Source organism: Anopheles funestus, chromosome 3RL (genome assembly GCF_943734845.2).
Source record: "Anopheles funestus chromosome 3RL, idAnoFuneDA-416_04, whole genome shotgun sequence".
Taxonomy (NCBI): Eukaryota; Metazoa; Arthropoda; class Insecta; order Diptera; family Culicidae; genus Anopheles; species Anopheles funestus.
The window spans coordinates 69462972-69469109 of NC_064599.1; the positions used below are offsets into that span (position 1 = coordinate 69462972).

The 6138-nt window shown below is 36.1% G+C and overlaps 1 long non-coding RNA gene across 1 annotated transcript in view; it reads right to left on the reverse strand.

The window, feature by feature from the left end:
• LOC125768673 (uncharacterized) overlaps positions 1 to 2793 on the reverse strand; it is a 336169-nt gene extending 333376 nt beyond the window's left edge. Inside the window, exon 1 of the long non-coding RNA XR_007418943.1 lies at positions 2740 to 2793. This is a non-coding gene — a long non-coding RNA (uncharacterized LOC125768673). The remainder of the gene's footprint in view (positions 1 to 2739) is intronic.
• Between the last annotated feature and the right edge of the window lie 3345 nt (positions 2794 to 6138).

The following is a 6138-nucleotide window of genomic DNA, read 5'->3' on the forward strand; positions in this document are numbered from 1 at the left end:
GTCCTTTAGATTCACCCGGATACTACGCCTACTAGCAATTTTAATAATATACCTTTCCTTCTTCGCTGTATGGATCATGGAAGGTTATTGAAGATGAAAACACGCGGTTTCTACGGAATCAAAACGAAAATTTCATTTTTTTTTGAGTAGTTTTGAAAAATTTTAAAAATTGATTTATTTTAATGCCAATTAGTTGAAATAAGTTTTTTTTCACTCAAGTAATGCTTTAAATAAAAAAAAGAGTGAAAAATAATAATAAAATCAAAAAATTCAAAAAAAATTAAATTTACTAAGGCTCATTTTTGCCGCAAGTTCTGTCTATAACTCGGTCGGTATCCAACGGATCGCCAATCTTTAACCTGTGGTCGATAGATGGCACCAATGGCTACATTTTCTTCTTGGACGGCCATGCTCTCAGGTGTCCGTGCCGGAAGTTATTCGAGGAACCAAGTTCCTTACCCTGTTTGAGAAAATGTAAAATTTTCCTCATTTTTGCACCAAGTTTTGCCTATAACTCGGTCGGTATCCAACGGATCGCCAATCTTTAACCTGTGGTCGATAGATGGCACCAATGGCTACATTTTCTTCTTGGACGGCCATGCTCTCAGGTGTCCGTGCCGGAAGTTATTCGAGGAACCAAGTTCCTTACCCTGTTTGAGAAAATGTAAAATTTTCCTCATTTTTCTGTAATTCAGCAAAATTTTTAAATGTGATATATTTTATTGTGAATTTGTTGCAATAAGTTTCTTTTCACCCAAATAATGCTTTAAATTAAAAAAAGAATAAAAAATCAGAAAAAAATTTCAAAAAAAATTTCCACTCGAAAATTTCATAAGGCTTACCCCTTACGTTTTTTTTGGGAAATTTTGCAAAAAAACTGAAATTGATTTATTTTAATGCCAATTGGTTGCAATGTGTTTTTTTTTCACTCAAGTAATGCTTTAAATAAAAAAAAGAGTGAAAAATAATAATAAAATCAAAAAATTCAAAAAAAATGAAAATTTACTAAGGCTCATTTTTGCACCAAATTTTGGCTATAACTCGGTCGGTATCTAACGGATCGCCAACCTTTTACCTGTGGTCGATAGATGGCACCAATGGCTACATTTTCTTCTTGGACGGCCATGCTCTCAGGTGTCCGTGCCGGAAGTTATTCGAGGAACCAAGTTCCTTACCCTGTTTGAGAAAATGTAAAATTTTCCTCATTTTTGCACCAAGTTTTGCCTATAACTCGGTCGGTATCCAACGGATCGCCAATCTTTAACCTGTGGTCGATAGATGGCACCAATGGCTACATTTTCTTCTTGGACGGCCATGCCATCAGATCTCTGTGCCAGAAGTTATTCGAGGAACCAAGTTCCTTACCCTGTTTGAGAAAATGTAAAATTTTCCTCATTTTTGCCGCAAGTTCTGTCTATAACTCGGTCGGTATCCAACGGATCGCCAATCTTTAACCTGTGGTCGATAGATAGCACCAATGGCTACATTTTCTTCTTGGACGGCCATGCTCTCAGGTGTCCGTGCCGGAAGTTATTCGAGGAACCAAGTTCCTTACCCTGTTTGAGAAAATGTAAAATTTTCCTCATTTTTGCACCAAGTTTTGCCTATAACTCGGTCGGTATCTAACGGATCGCCAACCTTTTACCTGTGGTCGATAGATGGCACCAATGGCTACATTTTCTTCTTGGACGGCCATGCTCTCAGGTGTCCGTGCCGGAAGTTATTCGAGGAACCAAGTTCCTTACCCTGTTTGAGAAAATGTAAAATTTTCCTCATTTTTGCACCAAGTTTTGCCTATAACTCGGTCGGTATCCAACGGATCGCCAATCTTTAACCTGTGGTCGATAGATGGCACCAATGGCTACATTTTCTTCTCGGACGGCCATGCCATCAGATCTCTGTGCCAGAAGTTATTCGAGGAACCAAGTTCCTTACCTTGTTTGAGAAAATGTAAAATTTTCCTCATTTTTGCCGCAAGTTCTGTCTATAACTCGGTCGGTATCCAACGGATCGCCAATCTTTAACCTGTGGTGGATAGATGGCACCAATGGCTACATTTTCTTCTTGGACGGCCATGCTCTCAGGTGTCCGTGCCGGAAGTTATTCGAGGAACCAAGTTCCTTACCCTGTTTGAGAAAATGTAAAATTTTCCTCATTTTTGCACCAAGTTTTGCCTATAACTCGGTCGGTATCTAACGGATCGCCAATCTTTTACCTGTGGTCGATAGATGGCACCAATGGCTACATTTTCTTCTTGGGCGGCCATGCTCTCAGGTGTCCGTGCCGGAAGTTATTCGAGGAACCAAGTTCCTTACCCTGTTTGAGAAAATGTAAAATTTTCCTCATTTTTCTGCACTTCAGCAAAATTTTTAAATGTGATATATTTTATTGTGAATTTGTTGCAATAAGTTTCTTTTCACCCAAATAATGCTTTAAATTAAAAAAATAATAAAAAATCAGAAAAAAATTTCAAAAAAATTTTCCACCCGAAAATTTCATAAGGCTTACCCCTTACGTTTTTTTTGGGAAATTTTGCAAAAAAAATGAAATTGATTTATTTTAATGCCAATTGGTTGCAATGTGTTTCTTTTCACTCAAGTAATGCTTTAAATAAAAAAAAGTGTGAAAAATAATAAAAAAATCAAAATATTCAAAAAAATGAAAATTTACTAAGGCTCATTTTTGCACCAAATTTTGGCTATAACTCGGTCGGTATCCAACGGATCGCCAATCTTTAACCTGTGGTCGATAGATGGCAACAATGGCTACATTTTCTTCTTGGACGGCCATGCCCTCAGATCTCTGTGCCAGAAGTTATTCGAGGAACCAAGTTCCTTACCCTGTTTGAGAAAATGTAAAATTTTCCTCATTTTTGCACCAAGTTTTGCCTATAACTCGGTCGGTATCCAACGGATCGCCAATCTTTAACCTGTGGTCGATAGATGGCAAAAATGGCTACATTTTCTTCTTGGACGGCCATGCCCTCAGATGTCTGTGCCAGAAGTTATTCGAGGAACCAAGTTCCTTACCCTGTTTGAGAAAATGTAAAATTTTCCTCAATTTTTCTGCACTTCAGCAAAATTTTTAAATGTGATATATTTTATTGCGAATTTGTTGCAATGTGTTTCTTTTCACTCAAACAATGCTTTAAATTAAAAAAATAATAAAAAATCAGAAAAAAATTTCAAAAAAAATTTCCACTCGAAAATTTCATAAGGCTTACCCCTTACGTTTTTTTGGGAAATTTTGCAAAAAAAAATTACATTGATTTATTTTAATGCCAATTGGTTGCAATGTGTTTCTTTTCACTCAATTAATGCTTTAAATAAAAAAAAGTGTGAAAAATAATAAAAAAATCAAAATATTCAAAAAAATGAAAATTTACTAAGGCTCATTTTTGCACCAAATTTTGGCTATAACTCGGTCGGTATCTAACGGATCGCCAATCTTTAACCTGTGGTCGATAGATGGCACCAATGGCTACATTTTCTTCTTGGACGCCAATGCTCTCAGGTGTCCGTGCCGGAAGTTATTCGAGGAACCAAGTTCCTTACCCTGTTTGAGAAAATGTAAAATTTTCCTCATTTTTGCACCAAGTTTTGCCTATAACTCGGTCGGTATCCAACGGATCGCCAATCTTTAACCTGTGGTCGATAGATGGCAACAATGGCTACATTTTCTTCTTGGACGGCCATGCCCTCAGATCTCTGTGCCAGAAGTTATTCGAGGAACCAAGTTCCTTACCCTGTTTGTAATGTAAAATTTTCCTCATTTTTGCACCAAGTTTTGCCTATAACTCGGTCGGTATCCAACGGATCGCCAATCTTTAACCTGTGGTCGATAGATGGCAAAAATGGCTACATTTTCTTCTTGGACGCCCATGCCCTCAGATGTCTGTGCCAGAAGTTATTCGAGGAACCAAGTTCCTTACCCTGTTTGAGAAAATGTAAAATTTTCCTCAATTTTTCTGCACTTCAGCAAAATTTTTAAATGTGATATATTTTATTGCGAATTTGTTGCAATGTGTTTCTTTTCACTCAAATAATGCTTTAAATTAAAAAAATAATAAAAAATCAGAAAAAAATTTCAAAAAAATTTTCCACTCGAAAATTTCATAAGGCTTACCCCTTACGTTTTTTTTGGGAAATTTTGCAAAAAAAATTACATTGATTTATTTTAATGCCAATTGGTTGCAATGTGTTTCTTTTCACTCAAGTAATGCTTTAAATAAAAAAAATGTGAAAAATAAAACAAAATCAAAATAATCAAAAAAATGAAAATTTACTAAGGCTCATTTTTGCACCAAATTTTGGCTATAACTCGGTCGGTATCCAACGGATCGCCAATCTTTAACCTGTGGTCGATAGATGGCAACAATGGCTACATTTTTTTCTTGGACGGCCATGCTCTCAGGTGTCCGTGCCGGAAGTTATTCGAGGAACCAAGTTCCTTACCCTGTTTGAGAAAATGTAAAATTTTCCTCATTTTTGCACCAAGTTTTGCCTATAACTCGGTCGGTATCCAACGCATCGCCAATCTTTAACCTGTGGTCGATAGATGGCACCAATGGCTACATTTTCTTCTTGGACGCCCATGCCCTGAGATGTCTGTGCCAGAAGTTATTCGAGGAACCAAGTTCCTTACCCTGTTTGAGAAAATGTAAAATTTTCCTCATTTTTGCCCCAATTTCTGTCTATAACTCGGTCGGTATCTAACGAATCGCCAATCTTTAACCTGTGGTCGATAGATGGCACCAATGGCTACATTTTCTTCTTGGACGGCCATGCTCTCAGGTGTCCGTGCCGGAAGTTATTCGAGGAACCAAGTTCCTTACCCTGTTTGAGAAAATGTAAAATTTTCCTCATTTTTGCACCAAGTTTTGCCTATAACTCGGTCGGTATCCAACGGATCGCCAATCTTTAACCTGTGGTCGATAGATGGCAAAAATGGCTACATTTTCTTCTTGGACGCCCATGCCCTGAGATGTCTGTGCCAGAAGTTATTTGAGGAACCAAGTTCCTTACCCTGTTTGAGAAAATGTAAAATTTTCCTCAATTTTTCTGCACTTCAGCAAAATTTTTAAATGTGATATATTTTATTGCGAATTTGTTGCAATGTGTTTCTTTTCACTCAAATAATGCTTTAAATTAAAAAAATAATAAAAAATCAGAAAAAAATTTCAAAAAAAATTTCCACTCAAAAATTTCATAAGGCTTACCCCTTACGTTTTTTTTGGGAAATTTTGCAAAAAAAATGAAATTGATTTATTTTAATGCCAATTGGTTGCAATGTGTTTCTTTTCACTCAAGTAATGCTTTAAATAAAAAAAAGTGTGAAAAATAATAAAAAAATCAAAATATTCAAAAAAATGAAAATTTACTAAGGCTCATTTTTGCACCAAATTTTGGCTATAACTCGGTCGGTATCCAACGGATCGCCAATCTTTAACCTGTGGTCGATAGATGGCACCAATGGCTACATTTTCTTCTTGGACGGCCATGCTCTCAGGTGTCCGTGCCGGAAGTTATTCGAGAAACCAAGTTCCTTACCCTGTTTGAGAAAATGTAAAATTTTCCTCATTTTTGCACCAAGTTTTGCCTATAACTCGGTCGGTATCCAACGGATCGCCAATCTTTAACCTGTGGTCGATAGATGGCAAAAATGGCTACATTTTCTTCTTGGACGCCCATGCCCTGAGATGTCTGTGCCAGAAGTTATTCGAGGAACCAAGTTCCTTACCCTGTTTGAGAAAATGTAAAATTTTCCTCAATTTTTCTGCACTTCAGCAAAATTTTTAAATGTGATATATTTTATTGCGAATTTGTTGCAATGTGTTTCTTTTCACTCAAATAATGCTTTAAATTAAAAAAATAATAAAAAATCAGAAAAAAATTTCAAAAAAAATTTCCACTCAAAAATTTCATAAGGCTTACCCCTTACGTTTTTTTTGGGAAATTTTGCAAAAAAACTGAAATTGATTTATTTTAATGCCAATTGGTTGCAATGTGTTTCTTTTCACTCAAGTAATGCTTTAAATAAAAAAAAGTGTGAAAAATAATAAAAAAATCAAAATATTCAAAAAAATGAAAATTTACTAAGGCTCATTTTTGCACCAAATTTTGGCTATAACTCGGTCGG